Source organism: Danio rerio, chromosome 4 (assembly GCF_052040795.2).
Source record: "Danio rerio strain M-AB ecotype USA chromosome 4, GRCz13ab, whole genome shotgun sequence".
Lineage (NCBI taxonomy): Eukaryota > Metazoa > Chordata > Actinopteri > Cypriniformes > Danionidae > Danio > Danio rerio.
In genome coordinates, this window is record NC_141024.2 from 9,722,787 (window position 1) to 9,745,114 (window position 22,328).

At 33.7% G+C, this 22,328-nt stretch overlaps 1 long non-coding RNA gene across 1 annotated transcript in view; it reads left to right on the top strand.

Moving 5' to 3' along the window:
• The window catches only part of LOC141381590 (uncharacterized), an 82,816-nt gene that overhangs the window by 22,661 nt on the left and 37,827 nt on the right, over positions 1 to 22,328 (top strand). The window contains exons 4-5 of the long non-coding RNA XR_015942368.1: positions 10,149 to 10,267; positions 12,894 to 12,927. This is a non-coding gene — a long non-coding RNA (uncharacterized LOC141381590). The remainder of the gene's footprint in view (positions 1 to 10,148; positions 10,268 to 12,893; positions 12,928 to 22,328) is intronic.

Consider the following 22,328-nt stretch of genomic DNA (forward strand, 5'->3'; position numbering starts at 1 on the left):
ACATATACTATAGGGACGGTATAGCAGAACATTTTTAAAATCTTGATTTTTTCAAACTGCGGTATACCTTGAAACCGGTTATCGTCCCATTGGGATGCAACTTCAGACTGAATAAATGCCACACCAAATTAATAACAATTTTTCGTCAAATGTACTAAAGAGCGCTCACATTTAAAGCAATGCAGAGGTTTAATAAGCCATTAAATGCCTAAGCCGTTAGCAACTGTTGATTTGACATCAGAGCCTCTTAAACTCATCTGTGCTTCCGGCATAAAAAGCCTTCATGAGGAGAAGCGTGAGTAGCAGTGAATCATGGGTAATGAAGCACCTGCTCCTCATTTACTAGAGATCTTCTGACATCAGCTCCATCATCATTTCCAAGACTAGCTTTCTATGCATGTTTAAGCATGACAGGAGGAAATGAAATAGTGTGCACAAACCTTTGTCAGTATCTCTGCTTCACAGTGACCACATCTGCCTCATCAAATCCAGCAACTGCTTCAAATATATGGAAAATATAGTTTAAAAAGTGCAACTAGGTATATGTATAATATGCATTTAAACTAAAATCGGTGCGTGTTTTAGATTTTGTATGCTGATTCTTCCTTAAACTGTATTTCTTTGTTCCCTCACCCACTTCGAATGTTATTACTCGATTAAATGAGTCAGTAGGGGTCTTCTGCACCTACTAGTAGGCTCAGAAGGCTGTTATCATCCATCCACGTGGTTAATAAGCTAGAAAATTATTAGAATCGGCTGGTTCTATCACACATTAAAAATTCACACACTCATAGATACACATACAACACAAAGGGCCCTATCATACAGACGGCGTAATCCGGCGCAAGACGCGACGCAATTGTTGTTTGCTAGTTTCAGCTTGACGCAAGAGTCGTTTTAACGTTTTGCACCACGATGTTTAAATAGCAAATGCATTTGTGCTCATATGTGCGCCTATAGGCGTTCTGGTCTAAAAGAGGAGGCGTGTTGAGGTGCATTGCTGGCACGTTGCTATTTTGAGAAACTATAATAGACAGTTAAGTAGACCAGAACAAAGCCGGTCTAAAGTCCAGCACAGAGCGCTTTAGTTGTGCGCCTCGCTTACACATTGCTTAATACAGACAGGTTGTACAGCAATACGCAAATATCTTTACAAATGAAATAGTTAAAATATTAAGGAAATATATAGGATATAATAAGGATATATATAGGATATAAATTTAAAGGATTAAAATATTACAAAACATTATTTTCTAGACTACATAAATGTAAAAACCACCGCCTCCATGCTATCATCATCTCGGGGGCTTTTTCAGTTTATTCATAACAATTTGCTTTTGTATAATGTTAAGATTATTTGCAGTAGTATTTATTATCTGCATATTTATATTTGCTTTATTACAAACAAGCTAAGATTTGTCCACCGGTCAGGTTTTAGACCATATGGAGCACAGCATGTGTATTTGGATATAACTCAGTTTTTTGATCACACTTCGTTATTATTGTTCATTTATTTGTATGCTGAAAATTCGAACTGAATTTAGAAATTAATTATTTATAGGCTAATGGATGCCTGTGCATACAGCAAGTTTCCCTATCCACGAGAGTGAAAGTGAAAGTAGAGAATGAGGAGGCTCATCTCTCATTCTCAGGATTTAGATGCTCTGTTTAACTGTTTTCTCTCTAGTGAAGCGTTCAGTTTTTACACAAAGTCTGTCATGTAAATAGCAAATGCGCTATGGCGTGATGCAGCTGACTCTTAAAGAGAATAGTAGATGAGACTCTGATTACTTTATTCTCAAAACACACCATTAACTCATTAAGAAAATAAGCTCAACCCTGTTAGATCATGCGTCACTGCGCAAATCGGATTTTTCCGTCCTTAAAATAGCAAAAGCGGATTCTGAGACACCTTAATGCTTTTGCGCCCTGCACTTTGCACTTTATACTTTGTGCATGGATTGTCAAAATAGAGCCGATAGAATTAAGGTAACTCAAACAATTTAAGGGAAACCCGATTGCAAAAACCATTTAGATTTAAAAGCTAATCCTAATGAGTACTGTGAACTTACTCCATTTAAGTAGACGTAATGAGGTATTTAATTAACTTATTACCTTCAACACTGAGTTCAAAAATCAGTGTCAAAAAGTCAATTCACTACACTCATTTAATTTGATCAAGTTGACTGTTGGGTTTTACAGAATGGATTTTCGTGCATACAACATCCACCATCTAGTCATGATCATGTGACCTACCCACATCAGTTTTACTTCACTCCCATTCATGAATTCTCTCGCCGTGCATCATGGGATAGTGTAGCATCCATTGGATTCAGACTTCAGAATCTCGGCAGAAGTAGTAGGTCATCTGGGTACTTTTCGCCTATGTTTTCGAATAATATGAATCCAGACATACTACTCGGAAGTTTGCAGTTTCAGACTCAGCTATTGACTTCATATTTTATGAATCAAAGAGCACAGTTTCAGCCGAAAATACTCTTTAATGTTCTACTAAAATCATCTTGGATGGCCTCAGTGTAAATAAATAGACTTATTTTGGGCCGACTCTCCTGTAAGTTACCACAAATGTTTTGCTGCCACTGTAGTCCTCCTCATTTCACAAAATGATGTGGAATATTTGATTCTTCTCATAAATATGTAGGTTTTTTTTAAATATACCTCTAAGCTAAAACTTTTCGCCTTTAATTTATTTTTAATGTGCATAAAGCACTGGGATCTCATCAAGCTGTTTGCATTTTTGTGCATGAGGTGGTCAGCGCTATAACTTTGGGCAGATTTCTCAGGCTCAGGCTGTTTGTGTGATGTTTTAAATGCCACCTTTGGGTTTGGACTGAACAGGTCATTATCTCTAATGCACGCAGCTCTTGGTTTTTGTGCAGAAATTGAATTAGTCATTTTAACAATGCGCTCGCTGGATATTCGGATACTAGTTTATAGCCATCGGAGGATTAATTATTAGCAGATGAAGTGTTGGATGGGGAGCAAGTGGGCAGAATCGGATGAAAAGAAATGTGTCTTATGAGAACACGAGGGCAATCTAATGATCATATGTGCCTTGTCTTCTAGCCCACATATTTTTTTAACCTTGTTAACAAGCAGCTGTGAAGTGGACAGAAGGCAACAGTGGCTGTTTATTTCATTGAAAAGATTGAAGGAAGGAGTTTTGAGGAGAAAGTAAATAAAAGAGAATTTTTAATTTCCGCTCTCTTTCACAGTTACGCAAAAAGTTTTAATGTCCAATTTATATGCATAAGACTGCAGGCTGTAGAAATGCCGGATTTTGCGATGCTGGTTGAAATTTGGGGTTAATGCACTTGGTTTGTGGGTTTTAACAATGACAGCTGTGATGCATTTGTTTGGGTGCTTGAGTCTACAAGGATTAATTATTATAGAATGCAGTCATTTAACTGGAGAGAGAGCCTTTTTTCCTTGAAAATGACAGGTGGTGTGTTTCTTTACTGTAATTGCATGCTAAAAGCTCCCTTTTATGAACTATTTGGAATTTATAGATGCTCCATTTGTGCTGCAAACATGTTTGATACCTCAGATTTTGCTCTTATATAATAATTTACTACCAGTGTTTATAGTATTTATTAATATTATTTAAATATTTAAATTGGCTTTTGTTTTCTTTCTCATTAGAGTTTAAGTTTGAGTTGTTTTAAAGCTTTTATCCTTTTTTTCTCGTTTCTATTTAGCTTTATTTTTTATTTCAGTTTTACTTCCAGTAAAGTAATACTTTACTTTGGCAAAATGTTGTTTTATTTCTATTCTTTAAAGGTCCCATAAAACTAAAATAAAGTTTTTTTTAGATGTTAAGATCTTAGATGTATCAGTATTGTTCATTTTTAATATATCTATAAGCTAGTGTGCTCCAAAACAGTGACAAAATTTGCGTTTAGAATATATAAGACTGATATAAACACATAAGCTTGCAGTATGTCACTTCTGCCTAAATGGAACAACGGTTTTATTCACGTCACCTCATACTTCAGTTTCTCATCAAATCATGACCAATCAGATGCTTTCTAGTATCTGATTAGTGAGGTGAGTTGTCTGAATAACATTATTCTTGTAATTTAATATTGAAGGGGTTAATTTGCAGGAGTTTTCCAGGAGAAATAACAAAACGGGAGGGTGGCGGGAGATGGGTCTGAAATATGGGAGACTCCCAAGAAAAACGGCAGGTATGACTTAAAATCATGCATCACAAAACATACCTCAATTGTGTTGTTTAGAAAGTTTAGAACTAATGTTTTAATAAATCCTAAAAATATATTATTTTTTGGCTTGCAAAAGTATAAATTTTAAATAAATGTATATTATTAGAATACTAACACAAAGTGGCAACACAACAAGACAGCGACCCTAAACATAAAGACAAGGCTACAGTGTAATGGTTTAAAATAAATCATATTCATGTGTTGGAATGGCCCAGTCAAAGTCCAGACCTAAATCCAATCGAGAATCTGTGGCAAGATCTGAAAACTTCTGCTCACAAACGCCCTCATCTAATCTCACTCGGCTTGAATTGTTTGCAAGGAGGAATTGGCAAAGATTTCAATCATTAGATGTGCATGGCAGGTAGAGACATACCCCAAAAGACTTGCAGCTGTAATTGCAGCAAAAAGGGGATCCACAATGTAATGACTCGGGGGTTGAATACTTTTGCACACTGCACTTTTCAGTTTTAAAATGATGTATAATTTTTTTAATATATATTTATGTTTGTGGTCATAATGTGAGAAAATGGGGAAAAGTTGAAGGGGTATGAATACTTTTGCAAGCCACTTTACATTTTATTTGAATGAGCTATCGATACTTATTTTAGTATAATCCTAATTGTTGTAGTTTTTATACCATTGTAATAGCTTCTATTTATATATTTTTAGCTTTTTAATTTTAGATTGGTTTAGTACTCTTCCCCCCATTTGTCAGCATTATTAGTTTCAACGTTGATTCAACCGATATCCAATAATAAATGATTAAATCTGATAAACATCCAGCAAAGCCTTATCTGCGGATGTCAGATGTAGCATTTTTCATTTTGTGAGTACTGCTGAACATCACAGTTTGTTAACTAAAGACTTGTGAATGTAAATGATGTAGAAACATTGCAGATTCTCTGTTATCATGAGGCCAAATACCAAGGGATTCCTTCACTCTCTATCTCCCTTTCCATCATTTATTTATTGAAAAAAAAGGCAGAAAGCTTGTGAGATGATTGACTCTGCAGCTAAAGAGACACTTTTGAAAGATGTCTGGTATTTTCCCTGTGGGCTCCAGTTGCTTTGGCACAGACAGATATAAATATAGATGTTCAATAGCATACGTTTCATTAAAACTCTGACATGGCGGTCTCATTAAAACAGAGGAGGTGAATAGAAGAAAGTAAGAAACTCATATGAACTACAGTATAGTTTTTAAAGGGACAGATCTTCCAAAGCCTCTCATTTCCTTCATCATCATTGTTGTTTCTTTGCAAGTTATTTTGAAGAATGTTCACCCTAATCTTTTCCACTCAAACAAAGTGAATGAGAACTCTAAAATTCTAACCACCATAAAAGAATCACAAGTTGTACATATTTAAAGTGCTGCTGATATTCAGACTATTCTGAACACAAATCAAAACATTCAAAACAGAAATGTAGGTTATTTATGGCAGTATTGAACATTGATTTTTATTTGCAAGTGTTGTAACCTATCGTAATGCAAGTCTGCTTATGCTCACACAAATCAGATTTTTGGGTCATTTCACAAACTAAGTAGCCATTACTATTGTGCTTGGTGTCTTTCGATTCTTTTGAAAGAATGCACAATTTCTTGGAACGCAATACTTTTGCACAACGTTTTCTTTGAAGGCAATGCAAAATTTTGTGGGCAAACACAACCTTTTTATTCTGTGGAATGCAGCACTCAAGCTTTCGCATGTGGTTTCAAAGTGTTTTGAGAGAACCCAACATTTTTGTTAGAGAATAATTTTTTATATTCTTATAGTCTTATATCCTATAGTATCTTGGGAATGCAATAATTTTGTGCGAGAATGCAAAGTTGATTGCATTACTTTTATGTATTTTTTTTAAATGATTGTTTTTGTAAATTATTGTGTTTGAAATTATTCTGTTCATCAAGGCAGCATTTATTAAATGTAAAAAAAAGTTATTTATTTATTAAATATTTATTCATTACTTATTGTATGTATTTTCAAATGTAATTATTAGTCTAGTCATTATTGCTTATATTACTATTGCCATTAATATTAATAAAAATAATAACAATAATAATTAATATTAGAGTGATTTCTGAAGGATCATGTGACTCTGAAGACTGTAGTAATGAAGCTGAGATTTCATCATTAAAATCACTGGAATAAATTATTAAATTATAAAGGACTTTTGAACATTATTTTATAGTGCAATAACATTTCACAATTTTACAATTTGTACTGTATTTTTGAATAAATCAGTGCATAAATGCTTTGGTGAGCAGGATAAGCTTATTTTAAAACATTTAAAAATCCTACTTACCCCTAACTTTGTATATATAAATCTAGTTAAAATATTTGAGTGCATGTACATATTTGTATTTTCATCAGTTGAAAAAAATATTGCCATATATCAGATTTCTTAATGGGGTTTATTTAAGGCACACAATACTTGTGAGAGATTACTACCTTTGTTTGTGCATAAAATTCTATGTTTCTTGGAGGACCCCAATATATTTGCAGAGAATGCAATGTTTTTTTTGCGAGGAACAACAACAACATTTCTTGCAAATCAATGCAATTCTTATGCAATAGAATTTAAAATGTCTTTAACTCAGATAAATTTACTTTATAAGAAAACTTTCTTGCAGGATCATAATACTTTTTTCAGACAGAATCTAAAAAAAATGTTAATTTATGGTAAAAGCTTATCTCCCGATTCCAGATGAGCTCTAAAATTGAGAAAATTAGATGAACAAATTAAGAATAGTATATTTTTTTCTATTAAAATCCAGGCATACATGCTCTACAAATATCTCCATATTTTAAACCTGGCTATACGTCTTCTTGCATCATTTGTTCAGTCACAAATCTTCCCTTTAGAACCTTTTCTATATTCTGACCTGATAATTCCCACTGATTTATGTGAGCTACCAGCTGTATATTGGTATATATGTGACTTTCTGTCTCTGTCATCTCTGCCTGCCTTCTGTCATTCTGCCTTAAGAGACCAAAATCTTATGATGCATGAAGTGATGGTTAAAAGTCACTGTCAAATATGGGATCTACAGCATTTCTGACCTCTTATTCCAACCTAACCATAGATAACTGAGAGTGAAAAGGATGTTGTTTTCATCATTAACGTCTCAGTCTAGCAGCAATACTATGAAGAAAGTTTATTTTTTAGTGTTTTATTATCACTTTTTTATTACAGAGGCTTCGCTCAGTTTGTCATAAAGTGATTTAGCCTGTTATCCACACACATTGCAAACTGCTAACTTGACCGTGTACTTTGTTTTCATGTTTTGGAGGTCATTTGTGGTTTCGTTTTTCCGGGAGTGTGCAGTCAAGTGTAGCTGAGAAGCTTGAACCCTGTAGCCATTAGCATGCTAATAACATAAGCTGAGAGAATTCTGAGCCACTTTATGATGCAAATCAAGACTCTAAACATAATAACTCTGACCTGAGGTCTGGTCATAGAAATCCTTAGGGGTTGAAAGTGTGTAGTTAAAGGACATGTCATGTTTAATTCAATGCTAACTAAAACAAAGCTGTGAGTCGAGTAGCTAAGCATTGTTTACGCTAATAACACTGTTCAGAGTTAAAATCAAGATAGGATACAGCTGCGGATGCGCATATCAATATAACAACATAATTGTGACTCTATAACAATAACTCATATTTTTACAGTACTGTGATGGTTGGGTTTAGGGTATGGGTAGATGTTAAAAATACAATTTATTGGGTAATATAATAAATAACATTAATAATACTCAGTTTACATTATGATGGTTGGGTTTAGGGTTAGGGTGGGGGTAGACATTAATAAATACAATTAATGTGAAATCTAATGAATATTATTACTAATTCTTGTTAACTTCCGCCCGAAAGTATATCTTATTAGCAACCAACCTGTTCAGACAGTAAATGTGTTGATGCCAAGTTCAAACGAAGTGAAAATCCTTAGCTGGGTTTATAATATGAAGGTTTATATTGAGCATCACAACATTTTATTGTGTTTCAATCATTTTCCTGTTCAATTTTAGCCTTTTTGTGTTGATAAGATCATTGAAACTGTAAATGCTGTGGTCACTCACTGAGATTCAAGTATTTTGAGTGTTATTCACTGGGGTACTAAGAGGAAAAGGGCAATAAAGACATGCTTTCTATAGTAACCAGGACACAAACTCACACACTTGTGTCTTGTTTTTCACAGATTGTTGTTTTTAAAGATTTCTTATCAGCAGTGCCTGGCTGTGTGACAGAAAGACATTCAGCTAAATACTGCAGTAGAGTTGCTTAAAGAGTTTCATTTTGAAAGTCTCAGAAACTTCCTAAAGGGTTTTACAGGAATAAGATTTTACTCATCTTCAATATTCCAGAGCTTCTTTATTCTGTGCAACAAAGAGTTTCAGGAATTTTTTTTCACACTGGTAGTTTTGTGTTTTAGGGTGGCACGGCGGCTCAGTGGTTAGCACTGTTGCCTCACGGCAAGAAGGTTGCTGGTTTGAGTCCCGGTTGGGCCAGATGACATCGCGGGTTTCCTCTGCGTGCTCCGGTTTCCCCCACAGTCTAAAAACATGCGCTACATAGATAGATTTGATAAACTAAATTGGCCGTAGTGTATAAGTGTGTGTGGGAATGAGTGTGTATGGGTGTTTCACAGTACTGGGTTGCAGCTGGATGGGCATCCACTGCATAAAACATGCTGGAATAGTTGGCGGTTCATTCCTCTGTGGTGACCTCTGATAAATAAGGGACTAAGCCACAGGAAAATGAATGAGTTTTGTGTTTTTGAGAGACTTTGAAGGGGATTTTATGTGAACAATTGTATGCGTTTTGCATGGCTGTGGCATTCTGGGGGAAATGATGATCAAACCTTTGAAAAGGAGATTAGTTTTTAGCTATATGACTTCATAGTTTTTATTGTAGAATACAGTAACTTACTGTAAATCAGTTACAGCAAAAATACTGTATTTACATTTACAGCACCATTCATCTTGCTGTTTATGCATTTACAGTAATGTGCATATATCTTTACTTTAAAATATGCAGTGATTTTCACAATGCAGCTTTAAAATACAGTAACTTACTGCAACTTACAGTAATGTAGTTCATATCACAGTTAAATATTGTGTAATTTACAGAAAAAAAAGGTTGACAGTGTATAATAACCTTGCCACAAGTCATGTTTACTAGTTCTTTTTATATATTTAATACATTCAGACATGGACTATTCCTTGAAGTACTGTAAAAATGAGGTAAAAGGTCATTATAGTTAAAAAAAATCACAGTTTAATGGTACTTTCTGTTTCTTTAACTGCTAAAAATGTATCTTTACGTGAGCAGTTAACTTCAAATATAACAAACTTTTCTAAATGCTTACCTAGTTTGTAGTTCTCTAACAAAATTAGAAACGTTGTATTAGAAGCACTTGACGTAAGTGCTGTCTCTTTGCGTTGAATTATGCTTGTTTAATTATTTTCCACAATCATCCGTTCCTGACATTTCTTAATCCTCCTGCTTTAATCCTTGGTGTTTTTTGTGTTAGATTGCCAATCTTTTTTGTAATTGAAAGTCAAAGATACACCCGTAATTAAACATAAATCTTTACATTGACTGCACATTTCACAAGCCCTGCACTCATCTCCATGAGCTGATGTGTGTGTTTGTCTGTTTCAGATTAAGTCTGTTTATACTGCCTGTTCAAATAAAATAATTAATCTGATCACAGAATCCGAGTGCACTGAGCCACTTTCATTCTATCACTCCTATTTATTTATTACCCTTTTTTATCAGTCTCAGTTAGTTTTAGTGGAATGAAATGGTAGTGAATTTGCTCACTGGACAATGAATAAGCAATTTCCTCTCCAATTCTGCTTTTCCCTATCTGTCTATCTCTCTATCTTTTTTTTTTCAGCAGAAATTACCAACCTTATTTGAAATTGAAGGTTAGAAGCTGGAGCTGTTCTGGGGTCAGAAGAGGTACGTGCGATGACTAAGATGGATAAAAACGGCTCCCCCCCGTCTTCTGCATTTTGTGTGAGCACTTTTCTCAATTGTATGAATATGCCACACTTTAGTGAGTAGTTGTAAAGCATTTAATGTCCTGTTTGGTTTTGAAGTATTATACACTGTTTCCTGTAAAATCTACAGTACCGTACTGGCAGCAGTTCGCCAGTAACTTACTGTAAATCAATTACCGCAAAAATACTGTACTTACATTTACAGCACCATTTATCTTGCTGTATTTGTATTTACAGTACAGTATATCTTTACTGTAAAATACAGTAATTTTCACAGTGCATAGCTTCATAATACAGTAATATGCTGCATAAGTGCCCTACAGAAAAATTCAGTTCAAATTACAGTTCAGTTCGCTAGTAACTTACTATAAATCAATTACAGTAAAAATGCTGTATTTACATTTACAGCACCATTTGCCTCGCTGTGTATGTGTTTACAGTGTTGTTTATATTTACTGTAAAATATATAACTTCTTACATTACAACTTTCAAATACAGTAACCTGCTGCATAACTGTCTTACAGTAAAATACAGTTTATATTACAGTTAAATACTGTAATTGTGAACAGAGTATATGCTATATTTAAATATTTTAATATGTCCAGGCAACCATTTGTTTTAAGTTTTTCCTCTGCTTAACTCAAAAGAAACTATTAAATGACATAGTAGAACATCATTTTTGTAATACTATGAAAGTCATTGGGGACATCAATATTTTGGACAATTTTTTTTCAATCAACACACATACAGTAGCATGAAATCCTAACTGGTGTATGGCTAAATTACTTAACATTTAAATGTTTTAAAACTGTATTTTTATTCATCTATTTTATTTAGGATATTTTTTTTTTTGGGGCATTTTAATAATTAATTTTTAATTGAGGGTTTTTAACATTAGTAATTATTTTATTATTGAGGTCACTGGTGGAAAATAACTTGTATAATAATATAATTATTATTAATAATAATAATAATGATAATAATAATAATAATAAAATAATTACTCTTTTCATTTTATTTCACAAATTTACTGTTAGTATTTCATAATTAGTTATTACTTTCTACTTTTTATTTTAAATAACTTAATTTATACTAGTTTTTTTTCTCTTTTTATAAATATATTTACTATATACTTATATATTTGAACGTGCCTTATATTTTGGTAACAGGCTTACAGAAATAAAAACTATATAATATTTAGTTTGACTTATATTATTAAGTATGACGTCCTGAAGTTGACTGAAAGCAGCTCTTTGTCTTCTGTGTTTGTGAAAAGTGTCTTCAATTACTCTGCGGTGCACTTCATCTCTCATCACAAGCGCACGCTAACACAGCATAATATGTGGCATGTGCCATACGCTCAGATTTCATAAACACACTTATCTCTGGCAGAATTCCTCGAGGCTGTTTGAAGGCGGCGTTTAAGATCTGGTAAAGATTCTGGTCAGGATTTATTGTTTATGTTTTGACTGTGAAATATAATGGAACAGTTCATCCAAAATTGAAAATCCTATCATTAAGACATCACAGTCTACTTGTTCTAAACTTGTTTAAGTTTCTTACCTCTATTGACCACAGTAGAAGATATTTTGAAGAATGTTAAAAACCAACAGCCATTGATTACCATAATATTTTTTGTCTTACTTTGGATGTCAATAGTTATTAGTTTCCAACATTGCTCCAAACATCATCTTTTGTGGCTTGAAGCCACATGGAGAGAGTACATTTTTATTTTTATGCGGACTATTTTCTTTAAAACCATGCGTAAACACAAATAATATTAAATGTATATTCAATTTTATTTATATTTTAATCCATTTTATTTAAATATTTACACCCTCAAGTTTAGGAATTGAGCTGTATTTTAAAATGCATACTGAAATCATAATAAATTGTGCACAACCCTACCATTGAGAGTTATTGTAAACTTGGTTGTCATGAAATATAATTCGTATGCAGATAGACACCAAATTAGGTGTTTAATCTAGACAGAATAGAAAACTTAAAGGGTATTTATAAATTACTTAATTATCCAGATACAGCTTATATTTGTTCTACTATACAAAGGCCAGATAGCAATCTAAAGAAAATATATACTATCCTTACAGATTTCTTTTTTTTTTTGCATGTTTGTCATACTTTATTGTTTTAGATCATCAAACAAATTTCAATAACATTCAAAGATAGCACAAGTAAACACATCGTACAGTTTTGAAATGAAGGATTTTATTAAGGGAAAACAAAATACAAACCTACATAGCACGGTGTGAAAACATACTTAACTCGAATCCTGTAGCCCGATCTGTTCACAATCAAGAAATCTCTTAAATAGGATCAGCCTGACAAAGTGAAGTAGACCAAAAGATCCTCAAAAGATCCTCAAAAATTTGCAGATTTTTTTTAAAAACTAGTACTGTAAATTTGCATAAGAGCAAAAAGTTTTTATAATGCTTCATAAACGTATTACACAACATTAAAAAAAAAAAAAAAAAAAAAATATATATATATATATATATATATATATATATATATATATATATATACGGTTAAAGCCTTTGTATGAACTACAAAAATGCAACTACTGTGGAAGTCAATGGCTACGGGCTAAGATTCTTCAACATATTTTGCTTTGTGTCCGACAGAAGAGGTCTGGAACCACTTGAGGGTGATAAAAGGGTGAGTACATTTTCATTTTTGGGTCACTGTTCCTTTAAAAATATAATGAACTTGCTGTTTTGAATATGAATCATGTAAATCTTTGTACACTGTAAAAAATATCCGTAAATGATCAGTTTTCTGTGATTCATGTTTTTTCATCACTTATAATCACTGATAATTGATTCATTTAGTCATGGTCATTTTCTGAAGCATTTTCTGAGCTTAATCGTGTTTGTTGGGAAAATGGATTGAATAGCGCCACTCAATCACTCTTATCGTGTTTTTATTGCTTTGAAAGTGTGAATGGTTTACCGGGATTTTCCTCTTCATTGTTCTCTCCATTAAGTGCAATTCAGTGCTCAGCGCGAAAGCAAATTCAGCTCTCCTCAGGGGAGTACATGCTTCACTGAAAATCAGTAGTCTTCGAAAGAAAGGAAGCTTTCAGGTAGCTGACAGTGTTGAATCATACACATCCAAAGCAATTTATTTTAGAATCATTGTATTTTATTAGGAAGTTAAAAAGCTTAATATAATATAATATAATATAATATAATATAATATAATATAATATAATATAATATAATATAATATAATATAATTTCATATAATATAATATAATGTCATATAATAGTTAATAAATATCAATCTATCCAGGAGTGCAATATACTTGAGATCAAAAAATAATAATTACAATATTTTTGTGTATTTTTTACAGCAAAGCACAAGAAATAAAGCAATAACATACGTTTTGATGGGATTTGTCTGATGAAGAGCCGGTGTGCTTGAAACGTTACACAGTTTTTATCAGCCTTTTTAATTTAGTAAATTGGCAATTTTGGAGCCTTGGTGTTGCCTCCTTTTTGAATATATTTTTTTGTACTTTTAGCTGTTTGGCTGAGCACCCATTTAAAGTGATGTGCGTGCTTTTGTGCATTTTTCATACGTTTTGAGAACAGCCATCACAAAATCAGTCAATTTAAAGTACAAATAATTAAAATTAAATTCTAAAAGGAGTTATTAATATTATTGTTTTACAAATGTTGTTGCATTTTTGTCTTTTTATATGGTAAATAGCTTATATTTGTTCCGCTATACAAGGCCAGACAACAATCTGAAGAAAATATATACTTATCCTTACAGGTTTCTTTTTTTTTTTTTTTTTTTTTTGCATGTTTGTCACATTTTAATGCTTCAGATCATCTAAAAAATTTAATATTAGTCAAAAAGAGCACAAGTAAACACATTGTACAGTTTTGAAATGACGGTTTTTATTGTTATACAAAAAAAGTACAAAACTACATAGCACTGTGTGAAAAAGTGTTAAAAAGAAGTGTTAAAACATACTTAACTCAATTTCTGTAGCCACACCCAGGCCTGATTACTGCCACACCCAGGCACGTGCACACATAGGGCTGTGCAGTGCACATGCCCTTTTTAATCTTGTATAGAAAGTGCCCTTCCAAAAAGATCTGAAGTGCCCCCGCTCCAGGCCCAATGGCGCCCCAGCCCCCGCAACTCCCCCCCCACCACTTCTCTTGAGTCCGCGACAGCACCCCCCACCAACCCAACCCAACCTCAAACCCCCCCCCCCCCCCACCCCCCCCGCCCCCCTATACGTAATTGAATTGCTATTTAAAAGCTTGATAACTTTTTTGTGTTTAGTCAAACTAATGGTCAGCGCTTTTTCTAGGTAAAATCAAATCGCATACTTATGCACTATTCTACACCATTTTGTAGTATAAATAATGTTAGTAGTGTGTTTACACTGAAAACTCTAAAAATATGAAGTGCACTTTAATTGCATGATTTAATTGAATGATGATGCACTCATTCAACCGGTAAAATGAAGTGTGTAATGATGGACATCTCACGCAATCAACGACCGCTGCTTTGCTCAAGTCGCGGAAGGGGCGGAGCCATCGGGTGCACATGTTGGATAATTTTATTTCATTTGGATTGTGAAAGCGAAATTCTCCTATGAGAGTGATTATAGTGAACAGCAGGTATCATTTGGGACTTTGGTCATTGATTTCACTAATTTGGCAACCGCCAAAGTCATCAGGGAAATGGGTTGAATTTCCGCTTAGTAAAAAAACATTAGTGCTCCATTTGGCACAAAACTACATACATATACTCTGCTGTTGAGTGTGTAAGTACATAGTAAGTACATGAGTGCATAGTGTATAGTGTGCCATTTGAGATGCAGCGTCTGACCTCTATTCATTAATTAATGCAGGCCACTGTCATGTGACTTGCACATAAATGTGCATGTCTATAAGCTGACATGATTCTGTGCAATTTCCTGCTTTCATCGTATGTTTTTTCAGACCTGTATCTCAGGGGAGCTGCTGCTTTGCCCTGCCAAATAAATAACACGGTTTCACTATGAATATATTCATGTGATCTTGATGCAAATCCAACCAAATGTTGGAAAATCCATGCAGTGAGTGTATTCAAATGGATCATATTCTGTGCATTGGCAGTGGCATCTATACTGGAAGAAATGGAGGAAACCAAGTAATGAGATTGTAATTACATTAATATTCTGGACTTGGCCACACATGGGGGAAAAAAAATTGAAATCTTTAAGTTTTGCAATTCAGATTGTCCTACATTTAATAAGAGCAAGTTGCTGCTTTTTATTTTGGATGGAAGCCTAAATGAATGAGTAATTATATTATGTATATGTTGACAGAGTAAATTAAGGGATTATATTTCATTTCAGCGTAATTTATTTACAGTTACTTTTAATAACCCTGCTTTAAATACAGTACTGAAATTCTTTATAAATTAATTCAGGGAAGTACTATACTTATAAATATATTTTTCAATATTTATATATATATATATATATATATATATATATATATATATATATATATATATATATATATATATATATATATATATATATATATATATATATATTGATATACAAATATCTTTTGCAGAATAATTATTTTTAAGCTAAAGAAGTTAAAATCTTTACACAATGTATAGTCAATTCAGAAAAGCAGAGTACTGGTATATATTTTTATTCATATATTTTCCATGATCATTAATTCAACTGGAATCATTTTCAGGGTTTTCGTTTGGTCTTAAAAAGTCTTAAAAAGTTTTAAATTTCAAAAACTAAATTTTAGGCTTTAAAAGTCTTAAATTCACTGAAATATTATCCTTTAAGTCTACAATTCTATTAAACAAGTCTTAATTTTCATCTGTTCCTGTCAACAATCACCAACAATTCATCTCATAAACAATTTCAACCAAACTCTATTTACCAATGTTTTTATTTTTTTTTATTTTTATTAAAAGTTATGTTCAAAAGGTGCTTTTATACATCCAGGGTTTGCTTGTTTCGACACATTTAAAAAAATATATGGCAAAAAAATAACTAGTAATTTTTTTGGAATGAGGCAAAAAAACAACAACCAGGCCATTCCATTAGAAAAATCCTTAGTGTTTAGCCCTGTATTAGTCTGGAATTTCATTCACAACAGTCTTAAATAGATTTCAAAAAGTTTTAAATCAGATTTTGTGAAGCCCTGCCATTTTACATATTTTTTATATTTCCAAAAGGCTTTGTTTGACTCAAATCTGAAGAATTAAAAGTAGAATTTTTATTGCTTAAGCATAAAAATTTCTACAGATTTTATGTAGCATTAGCCATGTTTCCATCCATTTTATACGCATTTTGGAAATGCACATACAAAGCTGTTTGATGAAAACGGCAAAATGCACATACATTTTTAAAATGCACATAAAAAAACTTGTGCATAACTGAGTAGGATGAACGTTTTATTTATTAAAAAAAGATGATTATAAACTATGATGAAAACACTTTTACCCACTATGCCACCGTGCTGCCCTTATTTATATTTTTATTTATCAATCAGTGTATTTATTAACATTTTGTAACCGTCTGTTCACACGCTGACGATAAAACCATTATTAACGAATGAAAGCTCTTATATGTAGTCCATTTAAAACAGGAAGTCAAAGCTTGATCAGTTCAGTCATTTATTTCCACTCCTTTTCTTTCAAATATATACTATAACCATCCATATGTTGTGATTTCCTGAAGAAGCGCTTTTGTTCACAGCCTTTCACTGAGCAATCGCAGCCCTTATCAGGCAATTGATTTCACCCCATTTTACAAAATCTGAAACTCAACACAGCTTTCATGTTCCCTTTCATTCGGCTAATGAGCTCAATGATACCGGCTTCCACTCCAAACCACTTTGACCATTCTTTGGAAATCCATTAAAGCCTAGAACGTGTTAAGAACGGCATTGGAATTGACTTTCAACAAAAGAAGATCTCTGCAGAAGCACTTGGGGTTGTCTCTGAACATAAAGCAACCTGCTATTTTTTGGGTGGGAGACAAATATATGTCATTCAGGGTTCGCATGTAAGATCCAAAACAGCGGCGCATCAGTTGAAGTGATTTGTTGTCTGTTTGGCCAATCTGCTTGCGGTGTTGTCAAGGCAACTGCAGCATCTTTCTATTGACTTGGTAGAACAGTCTGAAGCCAAACTGCGATTTCTTGATTCCTCTTGTTTATATTCCCACTGCAAATAATTAGTAGATAATCCAGTCTTGATGTATGATAATCCCGTCTTTAGAAGCCGGAGATGACTCAATTATTAATAAAGTGTGATTGGCATTTCAACAATTTATCTATATACGTTAATATACATGCAGTGTGGGTTGAGGCATGTGGTTTAGCTCTTTGTGGGCTTTTCTTTTCAAGATTACATCTCTAAATTGAGCTGCTTATTATTTGATAGCAAGTCACTGGTCAAGCACACTTCAGATGAAGAAAATCTATATATACTGTATATACAATGTCTGATAAAAGTCTCGTCACCTACCCAAGTTTTAGGAACAACAATTAATAACTTGAATTCTAGATGATCATTTGGTAAAAGAAGTGGCCAATACGAACGGACAAGTCCTCTGGATTACGCTTATTTTACCAATATAAAATATGATCATGTCTTGATTTTTAATTATTTAATTAGGACAGTAAGTCTGACTTTGCAGAGACCAAAGTCTTGTCACTTGTCACAGAAATAATGTACAGTTCATCTTACCCCAGACATGCTCAATAATGTTCATGTCTGGTGACTGGGCTGGCCAGTCCTGGATAGTGTGCCGTTGGATAGAGGAGGAGTGTCGTGTACGTTAAGCGCTAAGTTAAGAGCTGGGCCGGGGGTTGGCTGTCACTGACGAAAGTGAAGAGGGTTGGGGAGTCCCAGAACAAAATGAAAGGGAACAGTGGATGGGGGAGAAGGGCGGGTGAGTAGGGGGATCGGTAAAATGAGGTGCCGGATCCGGTGTGTTCCAGCACAAATTAAGCCTTGGGCAGCACAAATGTCTTGATACCTCTCAGGCTGTTGATGTTGCCATCCTCATACACCCCCATACTGAATGTAGCCCCAAACCATGATTTTTTCTTTACCAAGCTTGACTGATATATGTGAGAATCTTGGGTCCATCCATGTTCCAGTATATCTTCTGCAGTATTTGTGATGGTTGGGATGCAGTTCAACAAATGATTCATGGGGAAAATTTATCTTCTGCCACTTTTCCAAATGATCATCTAGAAGTCGAGTTATTATTTGTTGCTCTTAAAACTGGGATCGATGACGAGACTTTTGTCAGGTAGAGAATATATATGTGATGTTTGTTTTTAAATGCTTGGGTTTTTTAAAATATCCTAAAATACTTTTGCATTTGCAACTGCAAAATGCATTTTATTTAAAGAGCATTTATTCCAATATGTATTCAGAAAATGTCTGAAAAAAATGACAATTAAAGTTATTTCACAAAATACAGATTTCTTTTAAAACTTTACTGAAGTTAAAGCTTTGATATTGTGATTTTAACATTGGTAATTTAATTTAAATATCCATTATTTTAAAATAAAAGGTTTGGGATGATTACATAGTGAGTAAATTATTCATTTTAATTGTAACACAATTTATTTATTTCAGTTCAACATTTATTATTGAAGGATTACATTCCATATGATGCAATCTAATTCACTGTGAGACTAACATTAAATGATTTTATTTTCATTAACTACATTAAAAAGATGAATAACCACTGTAACCAATGGATTGTTGAGAAATGCAGTAACTTATGGAACGTTATTTACAGTGTATCTGTCACAATCACAAGCGATCCACTCCTGACAGATTGCTAATGAACTACTTATGTCTTGTTAAGTTATTGAGTTATGAAAAATATATAAAAATTTATATTGTTATATAAACAATTTTTTATTCTTAATTAATAATTAATTATATAATCTTTTTATTATATTTATTTTCCTCTAAAGCTGCCTTGAACTTAATAAACTCAAAGCAGATGTTTTCTAAATGTCTGTGATTGTGTTGACTTCCATTATATGTGCTTTTAGAAAGAAGAGACAAATTACTCGACCTCTTCTGATGAACTATTACAATTCAGAGTTGTTATAATTCACTGTGAGACAAATGTATTATTTTATTTTAATTAACTACATTAACAAAGATTAATAAATGCTGCAATAAATGTATTACCATTAACTTATAAAACCGTATTTTAAAGTGTCACCCTTTAATTTTTAACTTTCATTTTTAATGCATTAACTATTTCAAGCAATTTATTATAAAAATATGTCATGAAAAATATGAAAATTAAACTCCATTCGCACTCCAGTTTTCTTGTATAAACAATGTTTACTCAGAAATTGTTGGAAAATGTATTATTTAGTTTCATTATTTTTTTTATTATTAATATTGACCTAAATAATCTTTTATTATATCTATTTCCTTCTAAAGCAGGCTTTAAGTTAAACTCAAAGCAGATGTGTTCTGATTGTCTGGGATTGTGTTGTCTTCCATTATATGTGCTTTTAGAAAGAACAGACAAATTACTCGACTTCTCCTAATACCCAAAAGATTAATATTGAGCTCCAGACAGCACTGAAAGGCTAAAAACACAGGCACATCACCACTAAATCAATTTTTAGGCATCTTCAAGCCCCCGAGATGTTTCTACTGAATCTTTGTCATTTAAATCCTATTCAAACACATTCAGTTGTCGTCCAAAGACAGCAGTGCTTTTTTAATGTTCAATATTTTTCCAACCTTAAGGTTAGTAGTGTATGTTTTCTCACTAGTATATCAGGAACTCCCTGAAAAGACACACAAACAGCCTAATCAAATTAATGCAGCAGACAAGAAGGAAATAATAATTGTAAATAAATGCAGCTCTAACATGGCCTAGAGGCGTTCAGAGATACTAACAGAAAAAATAACACAACCAAATTTGCAGCCATACATGGATTTGGAAGGGATTTGATCTCTAACCTTTTCTTTTCTCAATTGTCATGCACTACTGGAACTTTGCCATTGCACAAAACTAATTATTTACAATGGGACAAAGGTGGTTTAGATTATTAAACATGTCTTCTTAAAAGTTAGCAAATTTCTTTTTGAATTATTCAGTGTGATTACCGTTTATAGAAATCTGGTAGCTATATATGTCGTATATAATATTATATTTGAATATATATGTACATATTTGTAATTCCAATAGCTTCAGACATATTATGTAAACTACATTTTTGCAAAAAATTTTGAAATATATGTTAAAATCAACCCAGGGTCATCACGGATACGTACCCAGGTCTATATTTCTGGGGACAGCAAAAAACGTAACCGGAGGTACGTCTGCTCGCAGTTTTTGTTTTTAAAAATCCACCAGAGGCCACTGTGTAGGCTTTTTGATGATCTCAAATTTCTCTCGCACGTCATCTTCTCGCATAAATCAGATGGCGCAATATACACTTTAACCAAACAGGCCAGCTAGCTGTCAACTGACTGACTCAGACTGAACCATGCACCCCCTTCCCTAAACCCAACCAATAGTGTTTTCAAAAGCAATCTAGAATAAGAAAAGCAGTCGTGGCCGTGTTATTTCACCACATTTTCAGCCTGTTGTTTATTTATTCATTTGGATTTACCTGGTTTCTAGAGCCGTTCCTCGCCAGACTTAAACCCCGTCATTGCAGTCAACTCAGCTCCTCGTCCATAGACAATCAACGTACATGGCAAGCTACTGGGCAAACTGGTAACACCGGAAAAGCCGTCCATATGGAGGTAAGTGGTCAGCTGGTTGCGCAAAAAAGAGCATAAGCCATCTGCAGCATCATACCGCCCCGTAGCGGTTATTACAAAATGCAGCCAGAAAAAACCTCTGGCTACATAATTCACACTCTCCAGAAATGTAGACGGGTACGTATCCACAATGAGCTTGTGTTGGTTCAAATATGTATATATACAGGGTACGAATTGTACATTGACGATCAGGATGGTCAACTTTTCAGTAATGTTAACGTTAGTTTGTGTAATACATGCTTCAGTGAATCACATGCATGTATTTATTTAAACGAATTAATCTGATTTATTAATAAAACGGATTTAAGTTTTCAGTGTTTTGCACGATATCTAGTATATTTTGACCTGCAGTATCCTCTGATTAGCTATTCCAGAGGTTACTGTAGGTCAGACTATAAGAACTATGCATCTAATTTAACTTTAATTTTAGGTTATATGTAGAAACAAACTGCTGTTTTATAAGAAAAGTGTCTTATGAACGGTGCTCTGATCTGATGGTTTCAGACTGATAACATTTTTTTTAACATTACCAAACCCCCCTGTTATTCGCACCCTGTATATATATGTATATATGTATGACATAATTTATATATGTGAAATCTGTGTGAAAAACCTTTATTTTCAGTTGTAGCATAGACATGATCTATATTAGTGTATTTGAGAACATTCCTCAAGCTCCAACATAACCCTAAGATTTGACTGCTTGATATGACTGTTGTCCCAGGACCACGTCCCATCTCAATCAGAGACAGTGCCTGGACATTAGGCCGGATCCTCATGTGCACAGATAGAGGTCAGGGTTATTCTGGCATTCCCAGCACAGAGGTTAATGGATCACCGAGCTGTTGATGTGGGAAACGCTGTGGAGGAAGCTGATGTCTAAATGTGGGAGAGAAGCGAGAGGGGAGATAAATTGAAAACGAATGAGAACCGCATCAATGTCTGTGTGGTTTGGGTTTTGATTTGGGCTTCGGGGAATGAGAGTCACTAGCCTGGGGAGCACCAGGTCTCACTTTCATCATTCCCTCGGTAGGGAGTTACAACAGAGGCTGTAACGTCCTGATCCCTGATTCATGCTTCTCTGATTATCATAGCATGTGGTTACTGTTCATGTTGGCATATATATGATGGAGAATGAAATCAGTGTGAAAAGTGCAGCTCCGATTGTGTTTGCTCACAGCGTTTCCAGTTACTGACATATGAGCGATGCTACAGATTTCTGTGTGTTTATGTGGGCATAAAGCTGG